The sequence below is a fragment of the Doryrhamphus excisus genome, linkage group LG19 (genome assembly GCF_037039965.1).
Source record: "Doryrhamphus excisus strain RoL-2023G ecotype Guam linkage group LG19, RoL_Dexc_Guam_v1.1, whole genome shotgun sequence".
NCBI lineage: Eukaryota > Metazoa > Chordata > Actinopteri > Syngnathiformes > Syngnathidae > Doryrhamphus > Doryrhamphus excisus.
The window spans coordinates 6,171,302-6,185,411 of NC_136375.1; positions in this window are offsets into that span (position 1 = coordinate 6,171,302).

Genomic DNA, 14,110 nt, shown 5'->3' on the forward strand with positions numbered 1-14,110 from the left:
TGTGTTGGACAATTAATGCGATCGCTTCTCACCAGTTGTTATTCATAACATAAATCAGTTTACCCCAACATGAATTCACAAAATCACAACTCAAGGATGGATGGATGGGTGGATGGATGATTGAATGGATGGATGAATGGTTGGATGGATGGATGGTTGGTTGGATGGATGAATGGTTGGATGGATGGATGAATGGTTGGATGGATGGAGGGATGGTTGGGTGGATGGATGGATGGATGGATGGATGGATGAGTGGGTGGTTGGCTCGATGGTTGGATGGGTGGGTGGATGATGGTTGGATGGATGGTTGGTTGGATGGGTGAATGGATGATGGAGGGATGTTGGGTGGATGGATGGTGGGTTGGATGGTTGGATGGATGGTTGGTTGAATGGATGGTTGGTTGGATGGATGGTTGGGTGGGTGAATGGATGGATGCATGGAGAGATGTTGGGTGGATGAATGGATGGATGATGGATGGGTGGGCTGGATGGATGGTTGGATGGGTGGGTGAATGGATGATGGTTGGATGGATAGTTGGTTGGATGGATGAATGGTTGGATGGATGGATGATGGTTGGATGGATGGATGAATGGTTGGATGGGTGGGTGGATGATGGTTGGTTGGATGGGTGAATGGATGGATGAATGGTTGGATGGATGGATGAATGGAGGAATGGTTGGGTGGATGGATGGATGAGTGGGTGGTTGGCTGGATGGTTGGATGGGTGGGTGGATGATGGTTGGATGGATGGTTGGTTGGATGGGTGAATGGATGATGGAGGGATGTTGGGTGGATGGATGGTGGGTTGGATGGATGGTTCGTTGGATGGATGAACAGTTGGATGGATGGTTGGGTGGGTGGTTGGATGGATGCATGGAAAGATGTTGGGTGGATGGATGGGTGGGCTGGATGGATGGTTGGATGGGTGGGTGAATGGATGATGGTTGGATGGATAGTTGGTTGGATGGATGAATGGTTGGATGGATGATGGTTGGATGGATGGATGAATGGTTGGATGGGTGGGTGGATGATGGTTGGTTGGATGGGTGAATAGATGGGTGAATGGATGAATGGATGGAGGGATGTTGGGTGGATGGATGGATGGGTGGGTGGGTTGGATGGTTGGTTGGATGGATGGATGAATGGTTGGATGGATGGAGGGATGGGTGGGTGGTTGGATGGATGGATGGATGGTTGGATGGATGGAGGGATGTTGGGTGGATGGATGATGGTTGGATGGATGGGTAAATGGTTGGATGGATGGATGAATGGTTGGATGGATGGAGGGATGGTTGGGTGGGTGGTTGGATGGATGGGTGGGTGGATGGATGGGTGGGTGAATGGATGATGGTTGGATGGATGGATGGAGTCACAGGTCAATTCACATGACCAGGCTGAAATAAAAACGGCCTCTGTTGGTCACATGGAAATGTCCGACAATGAATGCAATCGCTCCTCACCTGTTGCGATACCTGCTGCCTTTGATTAAAGATAATAAAAATAAAAATAAATAATCCACATGGTCAAAACTGGCATCCACGCTCGCTCTAATGAGGACTGTGGTGTAATGAATGCGATCGCTCCACGCCAGTTATACTCACAACATCAAAACCCCCAGCCACAGTCAGTCAAGTGAAAACATGTCGTGTAATGAATGTGCCTGGTAGGTGATTGGGGGGGGGGGGGGTAGTCATGTTTTAGAAGGTGGTAAACAGCTTTTGACGTGAAACCCATTGTTGAATAAGAAACCCTACTTGGTGGAGATTCACCCATCAGGGAGGGGTCTAGAGCCAATGAAGCACCATAAAGGGGGGGGGTGTGACTGTCCAGTGTACGGTAGACTGCATATACACGCATGCGTGTGTCATTCCACATTGCGCCTCATCGTTGACTTTTATTCCCTTGAAGAGAAATGTTTGATAGCACAGCAATGTTACATCAAGCCTACATGTTGTTGTTGGGGAACCTTGGCCCCGCTTAAATGTTGGACATCTCTTCGCTCGGCTGTGTGGTAAAGACCTCAATGACACACACACACACACACACAGGTTAGCGTCAGCGCTCCCTCCCAGCCGGCGGCTGTGTTTACTTTCCGCTGGCAGGGCGATCTGGAAGCGTTTGGCGGGGCTCTGCACTCACTGGGAACTATCAGCCAATTCACTTTTTAAACTATTTTGATATCAGCTCTGTGGAGAGTTGCTCTTTTCCTTGAGAACATGACTTGCCTTTGGGCTCGGGGCCCCCCGCTCACACGCCCCCTCCCCCGCTCGCACGGCCTCCGCACCAATAAACATTCATGGAAGCGGAGTTCCTTTCCGCACTGTGGATAAAAAATGTTGCAGCTGAAATATACCTTTTCATAAATAAACAACATGAAAAATAAATCACATCAAAAATATTCAGTATAGGAAATTGAATGTAAAATATCACATCTCAATACAAAAAGTACAAATAAATAAATGGTCTGAAAGACCTGACTTTACCTTTCACTTTCTCATGCACTCCAAATTATTTTTAAAATGTAAAAAATGAACTTATAATACACAGGATCATTTTCACATGCCTGTTTCCAATCCACACTCCATCCTCTATGTAGCTACAATGAAAGCATTTATACCAGTAATATATATAATAATAACAATAATATTGAATATACCAGTAATATATATAATAACAATATGTAATATACCAGTAATATATATATACAAATAATATGAAATAAACCAGTAATATATATAATAATAATAATATGAAATATACCAGTAATAAAATATAATAATATGGAATATACCAGTAATATATGTAATATACCAGTAATATATATACGAATAATATGAAATATACCAGTAATATATATAATAATAATATGAAATATACCAGTAATAAAAATATAATAATATGGAATATACCAGTAATATATGTAATATACCAGTAATAAATATATGAATAATATGAAATATACCAGTAATATATATAATAATAATATCAAATATACCAGTAATAAAAATGCAATAATATGGAATATACCAGTAATATATGGAATATACCAGTAATATATATACAAATAATATGAAATATACCAGTAATATATATAATAATAATATGAAATATACCAGTACTAAAAATGCAATAATATGGAATATACCAGTAATATATATACAAATAATATTAAACATACCAGTAATATATACAATAATAATATGAAATATACCAGTAATAAAATGAAATATTATGGAATATACCAGTAATATATGAAATATACCAGTAATATATACGAATAATATGAAATATACCAGTAATATATATAATAATAATATGAAATATACCAGTACTAAAAATGCAATAATATGGAATATACCAGTAATATATGGAATATACCAGTAATATATATACAAATAATTTGAAACATACCAGTAATATATATAATAATAATATGAAATATACCAGTAATAAAATGAAATATTATGGAATATACCAGTAATATATGGAATATACCAGTAATATATAATAATAATTTGAAATATACCAGTAATATATATATATATATATATATATATATATATATATATATATATATATATATATATATATATATATATATATATATATATATATATATATATATATATATAAATAATATGGAATATACCAGTAATATATAAAAAAAAAATTATATATATATATATATATATATATATATATATATATATATATATATATATATATATATATATATATATATATATATATATATATATATATAATATGGAATACACCAGTAATATATATATATATATATATATATATATATATATATGGAATATACCAGTAATATATATTATATTTTAATTAAATTACAGTCCAATCTCGTTTTGGTTTTCGTACCATTCAGTAGTTTTCGTTGTCATACGCTGTCTCGGTTTTCATTCAATGTTGCAGCTAACAAGCTAGTTTTTTTGGGCCCTGCACTGTATCACTCACTCATGAACCGGCTGGTTTTTATGGCGTGTGGCTGCTGAATAACGCGCCATGGGGCCAAAGAGGTTGCGGGTAGCAGCAATAACTTCCATCCATTCCTCACTTTGATTTATTTCCCAATGTTTTCTGCCAGTAAACTCCAACTTTTCTCTTTCAAATGTATTTTTGTTCTTTGTTGTGGTTGTCCCAAACGGATACCTTGGTTTGCCCCGGTTTTTGGACCTTTTGGTTTTTGTTGAACCAAACCAGGTCTGCTGGTCGGAATATTAATAATGAAGCATCTTGTGTTGTTGTTGCTTGTGTTTTGCACCTGGAGGCCATGTTGGCGTCCTGGAAGGCTCGCAGCCAATCAGCTGACCCCCATCCTCTCCGCTTCGGCTGGGAGTGACCTATTAGCCAAATGTGTTTATTCAGCGTTTAGTCACTATTAGCCTCACTGTGATCCCTGCGCTAAAGGGCTAATGGCTGAAAAAGGCCGCCCCCCCACCCACACGAATCCCCCTGCTGGACTTTGCAGTAATTGGTGGCATATGACAGCGGCTGGCACGCGTTTCCTCGTGTTGTGCTAAAGAGGTGCTATCATGCCGCCTGGTTGTGGGCGAGATAGCGTGGAAGGAAAGCGGGGAGGATGTGTGAAATCACGTCATGTGACGCCGTAAGTCCCAACCGGATTTGCTTGACTCTTTTTAAACGGCCTGTCATTAAAGGAGCAGGAAATTACCCCTCGTCTAAAACTACAGCGCTTAAAATAACATCAGCTCAACGCAGTTGGACTCTTTCCTCATATGTAACGCAGAACATTGCATTTCCTTTTTTCCCCCCACCACAATGACATATATGACATATATGTGTACTGTTGTAAAATATGATAACTACAGCAACGACTCTCATCAAAGATCCTCTGTATGACAGGAGCACCCTGCTGTTCAAAAAGACCTACCACAAAAATGCTAGTCAAAGATCCTTTACCCGACAAGAGCTGCTGTTTTTAACAACAAACTGCAGAAACACTAGCCAAAGATCCTACGTATGACAGGAGTGCTCTGCTGTTTTTGCCAAAACACTAATTACAGGTCCTCTGCATGACACCATCACTTTGCTGTTTTTAAGGACCTGCTGCCAAAAGCAAGTCAAAGATTGTCCACATGACAGGAGCTCTCTGCTGTTTTTACATTTAAGGATCTACAAACTAAAAAATCCATTCAAAGATCCTCTAGATCAGGTGTCTCAAACACACGGCCCGCCAAATGTGGCCCGCAGGACACTAGTTTGAGGCCCCCGCCTTGATATGAAAGTTTAATGTTAATGCGGCCCGCGCAAGTTTGATATGGATGCTGTATGGTATCATGTACCCAGAAAAAATTATTACGTTTGATTAATGTTCATGTTAAAGGTTAAATAACTGTTAATAGTTATCCTCCCTATCCGTGTGGAAGTGGTACGTTTTTGGCTATTTAAGTTTAAAGGAAATAACTTGAAGGCTACCGTTTAGGTCGCTAGCTCTCTAGTTTGCGAGTTAGCATGTGTCTCAAGACCCTGCAGTTGCGCAATATGTTGTAAATAAAAAGAGTATAAATGTGACTATAGTCGTGTTTTGTCATGTCTACAGGGCTCTAATAATGCTTTGTTCATTTTAATCTGAAAAAAATAATTTGTCTACCCACCAACTATATGTGGTTTCTTAAGTTTTTATTATTTGCCATTTTATTATTATTATTATTATATTTATTTATTTATTACTTATTGATTGGTTTTCTTTATTCTTGATTTGTTTATTTATTTTTCATCTTATTTTGTGTAGAAAAATAAAAAGTAAGATATTTGAGAACAGTCGAATGTTTTATCAGAGCTTTTCTTGTAGAAAATTGGAACCATTTTTTTGTTTTTAATAAATGTTTTTTTTTTTTGGAAAACCTGATGCGGCCCAGTCTCACCCAGACCCGAGCTCCAGTGGCCCCCAAGTAAATTGAGTTTGAGACCCCTGCTCTAGATGATAAGAGTGCTGTGATGTTTTTAGGGACCTACTACAGAAATACGAGTCAAAGATCCTCTATGTGACAGGAGGGCTCTGCTGTTTTTCAGTTTAAGGAGCTACTGCCAAAAAGCTAGTCAAAGATAGGTCATCTACTTGACAGGATCACTCTGCTGCTTTTGAGGGTCTACTGCAAAGATTGTCAATATAAGAGGAGCACACTGCTGTTCTTAAGTTTAAGGACCTACTGCCAAAAAAGTCAAAGATCCTTTATAAGAAAGGAGTGCTCTGCTGTTTTTGAGGATCTTCTGCAAAAGTCAGTCAAAGATCCTCTAAATGATATGATCACTCTGCTGTTTTTGAGGACCTGTTGCCGAAATGGAAGTCAAAGATCCTGTATCTGACAAGCGCATTGTGTTGTTTCTAAGGAGCAAACACAGAAACGCTCGTCAAAGATCTTTGAATATGACAGGAGTGCTGTGTTGTTGGGAAGGACCTGCTGCCAAAACTGCAGTCAAAGATCCTCTATGTGATGGCATCACTGTGCCGTTTTTGAGGATCTACTGCAGAAACACGTGTCAAAGATCATATATTCAGATAACAAAATGCAAGTCACTCGGCACTCGGATACACTACACCAGGGGTCTCAAACTCAATTTACTTGGGGGCCACTGCAGCTCGGGTCTGGGTGAGACTGGGCCGCATCAGGTTTTCCAAAAAAAAATAAAAAAACGCATTTATTAAAAACAAAAAAATTAAAAAAACTTCATTTTGGTTCCAATTTTCTACAAGAAAAGCTCTGATAAAACATTCCACTGTTCTCAAATATTTTAATTTTTATTTTTCTACACAAACTAAGATGAAAAATAAATAAACAAATCAAGAATAAAGAAAATCAATCAATCAGTAATAAATAAATAAATATAATAATAATAATAAAACGGCAAATAATAAAACCTTAAGAAACCACATATAGTTGGTGGGTAGACAAATAATTTTTTTCAGATTAAAATGAACAAAGCATTATTAGAGCCCTGTAGACATGACAAAACACGACTATAGTCACATTTATACTCTTTTTATTTACAACATATTGCGCAACTGCAGGGTCTTGAGACACATGCTAACTCGCAAACTAGAGAGCTAGCGACCTAAACGGTAGCCTTCAAGTTATTTCCTTTAAACTTACATAGCCAAAAACTTACCACTTCCACACGGATAGGGAGGATAACTATTAACAGCTATTTAACCTTTAACATGAACATTAATCAAACGTAATAATTTTTTCTGGGTACATGATACCATACAGCATCCATATCAAACTTGCGCGGGCCGCACTAACATTAAACTTTCATATCAAGTTTACACACTGTGCACTACACAGTACACAGAGTATACACTACGGGTACTGTACATACTACAATACTGTACATAGTACTTCAATACTGTGTGTCCTGTATAAGATAGACTTACCTCAACTGCCGCTCTTCCTCGCTTTTCCTGCTTCTTTTTGACAAATTTGAGTTTCCAGGAAGCCTCTGAGGTCAGAAACAGCATCTGTTGCTACTTAGACACACACACACACACACACACACACACTAAGCAAGTAGGAGCCAATCAGACATGAAAGCTTGTTTAGTGACTTTTCCAGAAGACTCCAGGTTAGCATGGAGGATGCTTCAGGTTATGAGCGTGTATAATTATGGAAGCGTTATGTCAGGAAAGGATCTACATAGCGTGTAATATTCAGATGGCTTATATACGTATATACTTATATACATAGGTATATACCAAACTGTACATCATCTGCATCCTGGCTCTGTTCTACGGCCTCATCATCCATGACCATATATGGTATGATCCTCTGTATATGGACGTACCTCTTCATTGGTGGCTTGACCAGCCGACGGTCCATGCTGTCCAGTATTCCATTTGATTGGAGTCCCATTAGTTATGGATATGCATAACAAACGTATGATACACACGGACTGGCGTTTGTGTCTGGGCATGTGAGTCTGCTTGTCATCGTCTCTGTCCCGCAAAGGAGAAATTTAATTAATTACATTTTTGATAATACTTCTAATATAAAATATAAACAGCATGTAAATATATAAATCCAGTTAATAAATGCTAAATTCCAGCAAGACTGTAGTACACTGTAGTACACGTCCAATGGAGTATTATGGGATGTATTTACCATCAACATGTATGTGGCAGGTGTGCTGCAGCAGCCGGAGCGGAGATGTAACCATGTTAGCGCGCCGACGTTGCCTGCCTGTTAACAGCACTGCTGGAGGAGAGGGGACCACCCTCACGCCGCCCCCCGCTGCCCCCCCTCCTTGCCAAAACTCAAGCAGATGTTTGATGAAGGCCGCTGTACGTGTAATCACTCTCACCTGCGTCCGCCTTAACCCCTCCCACCTCGGCCATGAGCATGAGTGACATCACCCAACAGGTCTTTTACATGCGGGATTGATTTTTATATTACCCCCCCCCCCTCCCTCCAGCCCCCGGACCCGTTTCCCTCCTGGTAGGTTCCAGCTGTTGTTTTGGATTAGCCAAATAGCTCCTGTCAGAGGCGGCCATCGCTGCGCGATGCCACCCACCGAGCCGCACGCTCCCTTTCTTGCACGCCCCGTGCACGTGCATGCATGTCTCTGACAGGTGTGTGTCAAGATGCCCCCCCTCCCCGCACACACCCCGGGCCCCACCACCCTCATTTCTATTAGCGGCCCCGTCCTCCTCCGCTTGTCTTTTCTCAAGTGGAGCGGCAAAAGTTTCTTGTTTTTGTGTCAGAAAAGGGGGGGGGGGGGGTTCTGACAGCCGCTGGAGAGACAGGAGGAGTGTTTTGACATGGAGATGGCGAGCCTAATCGTGTTATTGCAGCAGTTGGAGAGGACACGTCCTAATCATCTGACACGGGCCTGTCAAGAGGCCGGCTGGGACTGGGTGGAGGTGCCGTGGGGGTACCGTGGAGGGATGCCGTGGAGGTGCTGTGGGGGTGCTTTGGAGGTGCCGTCGGGGTGCCGTGGAGGTGCCGTAGGGGTGCCGTGGGGATGCCGTGGAGGTGCCGTGGAGGTGCCGTGGGGGTGCCGTGGAGGTGCCGTGGGGGTGCCGTGGAGGCGCCGTGGACGTGCCGTGGGGGTGCCGTGAAGGTGCCGTGGAGATGCCCTAGGGGTGCCGTGGAGGTGCTGTGGGGATGCCACGGGGGTGCCGCCAAGGCAAGGCGCCAGTGCTTTATACTTCATACAGAGCAGCCATTCAAATGCAAGATTAATGCGTGCGCCATTGTATATTATTTTATTGTTGTTATTATATTGCAATAACACAGGACACCCGACATAAAATAAAACAATAAGAACATAAAATGACAAGAAATAATTGAAAGGTGTCAAATTTCGTATTAATGAATAATAAGAGAATAATGAAATAATGCCAGATATAGTAAAAATGATGAATATTTGATAGTAATAATGGAACGTGAATGTGCAGCCCATCACCATATTTATATTTTTGGATTACAACCAAATGAGGCTGCACGGCGGTCGAGTGGTTAGCGCGCAGACCTCACAGCTCGGAGACAGAGGGTTCAATTCCACTCTTGGCCATCTCTGTGTGGAGTTTGCATGTTCTTCCCATACATGCGTGGGTTTTCCTCCCACATTCAAATTCATGCTAGGTTAATTAGGTTAAAATTGTCCATAGGTATGAATGTGAGTGTGAATGGTTGTTTGTCTATATGTGCCCTGTGATTGGCTGGCCACCCCCCACGACCCTCGTGAGGAAAAGCGGTAGAAAATGAATGAATGAAGGATTATCGTTTTGAATTTTGTCGATTTTAAAATTAGTAATGCTAATAAAATGATAATAAATATAGCAATACATATTTAATTAACACAACTGTGTCAAATGTTTATGTAATAGTTAATAATAATAATCAATAGCATACTAATAAATATGGTAATAAATAACTAATAATTGCTAATAATGAAACGTGAATGGGAGGGATCTAGTATACGATCACAGTATTTATGGAAGACAAAATCATTTAAATGGTGTCAAATTCCATTTTCATAATAACATCAGTCATTATTAATAGGTAGAATAATAACGCATATGGTCATGCATATTTCATAATAATAATGAAACAGGACTACAATCACAATATTTGGGAGAAACCCAAATAATTTAAAATGAAATTAAATGTAATATTCATTACCATGTATATAATACTGATACTAATATAATAATAACATGTATAAAATATCATATTTGAATATAAATGAAAGTCCAAATGAATAAAATAATGAATAATGAAATAGAATGAAAGTGTAAAATGTCCAAATTGCACATTTTCCCAGCTGGCCAGCACGTGAGCATATAGATATAGATATACAATGTGTAGATTTATGGACTATAAACATAACGGGTTATGCCACTGTCAAACAATAGAAGCGTGCGGACCACGTGTACCTTCCGCTTCAGGCCGGATGTAGCAGAGCCAATCGTCATCTACGAGACAATGGCCTGAAGTGACAACCGTCAGCGTCCCGTCTCGACGGACGTCTGGAAGGACCTCTTCATACCAAGTCTCGCGGCGGCATCGAACCTCGGCCCGGCGCCATTAAAGCTGGCTTTCATTGAGCTTTCTCCAGCCCTTTCTCTCCCACAACGAGCCGCCAGTCAATCACCTGCGTGACGAGCCGCCTAAATACAGGCTGGAAGACGTGTTACACCACGACGCGCCGCCACGGCTTGTAATTGAAACTTTTCCATCCGTCGGCTGCTTTGCCTGCCGGGGGGAGATTGGCAGCTCTGAGTGGCCGGCAGATGAAGCGGCTGGCGGCGCTAATGAATAGAACGCTGATTGCAGGATCCCCCCGAGATGCAAATTACGGTTCCTGCCACCCCTGACGACCGGCAATTACCGGGCGGCCGCCGCCACCGACAAGCGGGAGGAGGAGGAGGACGACGACGAGGAGGAGAAAGAGAAGGAGGAGGAGGCCTCGTGCATATTCATCGCGCTCGGCGGCGGCCATGTTGGCTTACGAACTTCCTCAGGCAAGACAAATGTTACAAATATTACAAATGTTACAAATGTTACCAGCTACAGGTCTTCGGGTTATTCGACGGGCTAGCATGCCTGCTGACTGCTTTTACGCTTCAAAATGACTAAAGTACAATTTTATTGACTAAAGTAGGAACACTTCCTGTTGGGGTTTGTCAACAGGCCACAACATTAGGTACAGTGTGACAAGTGTGGCCTGTTTAAAGACGTCATGCAAAATAATCAAAAATGGGTCAGAAAAACAAAACAAAATGTGGATGTAGAACAAAAAATGTCATGTAAATAATGTATAGGATTATGACTTAACTCTCAAATACAGATAATAAATATTTAAGAAAACAACTTGAAACTGAAAAAAACTTGAATTCCTACATGCAAAAATTTGAGCTTCACAAAAACTGTTCTAATAATATTTAAAAAGTCGACCAAAAAATGTCAAATCATATTTTCCCCACCACCTTAAATCAGCCAGTCTTTTAAAAACATTCAACATTTTTATGAAATATAAAAAAACCTCACACCTACATCAAAAATCCCACTTTCCAAAAACTGCTGCAAGAATATTATATACTATCATTTTTTTTAATTTTTTTTAAAATTTAAAAATTTTTTTTAAAAGAGTCACATTCACATTGAAATGAGCATGTCAAATAATATATTAGTGTGTATTTGTAAGTGTAATAAAATGGCTGAATACTACAAATTGAATTGAAAGGTTGAATACGTAGTTTTCCATACACGCCATGATCCACACACTTAGCATTTCAGCGTATGCTTTGAATGGGAAATAGTAGTGCCACCTAGTGGGCAAATGTCAAATAATTAAATATTGAAAGCCGGTAGTACAAATGGAAATGTGAAAGTACAAAGATTGTGTTAGTTCATGTTAAAATAACGATGGTATTTCATCATTTTGGCATATGCGAGGTACCATGGTGTCACTTTTTGTGTTTGGGGTTGTCATTTTAGATTCAATCCAGGAACATGGATGAATAAAAAAGAAATAATACGACTAACGATAATAAAAAAATCACAATGTCCATTTAATCAACACAAGCAAAATGGCTTGAAAATAAGGAAGTGAAAGCAACACAGCATCCCCTAATGCTCGTCTCCCAACATTTGCATGAAAAGAAACACATTTTCTCACCAACGCTTACATTCCAATCCAATATTTTACTGTCGTCAGGCCACACAAACTGAGAGTAAAATAAAGAGTAAAAGTGGTGATTATCGTCCAAAAGCGTCCTTGTAAGTACGACACACAAGACAGTAAGGACCCGGCTGTGATGCGTAGCCAACCATCATGGATGTCGGTTTGGAGGCAGACGCTGGCCTTTCCGGGGGCTGGCACAGCAGCTTGTTGCCCAAGCAGGCCTTTCATATTCATATTCATATTCATATTTATCGTCATGGACACGTGCACGTTGCACATTGCAAAGGCTTCACGACTCCCACATTTAAAATTCCTTCTCATTCTTCAGCAGACAAAAACATAAACCCACTTTAGTAAGAATGGAAAGAAATGTGGACATTCATTCAACACATGAGTTGCCTTCACAAAAGACAACATTTGACAGCTATTTCATCAACCGTATCTTTATTATTGTACTTTGCAGTGGTGCACAACTGCACACATTTTGTGTGTTTTAACCCTTAACACTCCTGAACAGAACATAACACTGAAGACATCATTTATATAGGCTACATTTATGATTTTTAACAAAAAAGAATGCTGAGAGATGTTCTTGCTGATGAAATACATTAAAATTATATACAAAAATACAGTATACAGTCATCCCTTTTTAACAGTATTAGAGCCCTTTAGGCATGACACAACACCCCTATAGTCACCTTTACACTCCTATTATCCAATGTAGTAGACATAAGAAAAAAAACAAGACACATTAAACATAGAAAGCCTGTTTACAACCTTCTAAATATGCTTTTTAACAGTATTAGAGCCCTTTAGACATGAAATAACAGCCCTATAGTCACCTTCACACTCATATTACCCAATACAGTAGACGTAGTAAGAGAAAAATAAGACGCATTAAATATAAAACACAGTTTTGCCACCTTCTAAATATGCTTTTTAACAGTATTAGAGCCCTTTAGACATGAAATAACACTCCTATAGTCACCTTTACACTCATATTACCCAATACAGTAGACGTAGTAAGAGAAAAATAAGACTCATTAAATATAAAACACAACTTTGCCACCTTCTAAATGTGCCTTTTAACATTATTAGAACCCTTTAGACATGAAATAACACCCCTATAGTCACCTTTACACTCCTATTATCCAATGTAGTAGACATATAAGAGAAAATAAGACACATTAAACATAGAAAGCCTGTTTACAACCTTCTAAATATGCTTTTTAACATTATTAGAGCCCTTTAGACATGAAATAACAGCCCTATAGTCACCTTTACACTCATATTCTCAAATACAGTAGACATAGTAAGAGAAAAATAAGACGTATTAAATATAAAACACCGGTTTGCCACCTTCTAAATATGCCTTTTAACATTATTAGAGCCCTTTAGACATGAAATAACACCCCTATAGTCACCTTTACACTCCTATTACCCAATTTAGTAGACATATCAGAGAACATAACACACATTAAACATAGAAAGCCTGTTTACAACCTTCTAAATATGCTTTTTAACAGTATTAAAGCCCTTTAGACATAAAATAACACCCCTATAGTCACCTTTACACTCATATTACCCAATACAGTAGACGTAGTAAGAGAAAAATAAGACGCATTAAATATAAAACACAACTTTGCCACCTTCTAAATGTGCCTTTTAACATTATTAGAGCCCTTTAGACATGAAATAACACCCCTATAGTCACCTTTACACTTCTATTATCCAATATAGTAGACATATAAGACACATTAAACATAGAAAGCCTGTTTACAACCTTCTAAATATGCTTTTTTACAGTATTAGAGCCCTTTAGACATGAAATAACACCCCTATAGTCACATTTATGTACACTCATATTATCCAATAAAGTAGACATAGTAAGAGAAAAATAAGACGCATTAAATATAAAACACCGGTTTGCCACCT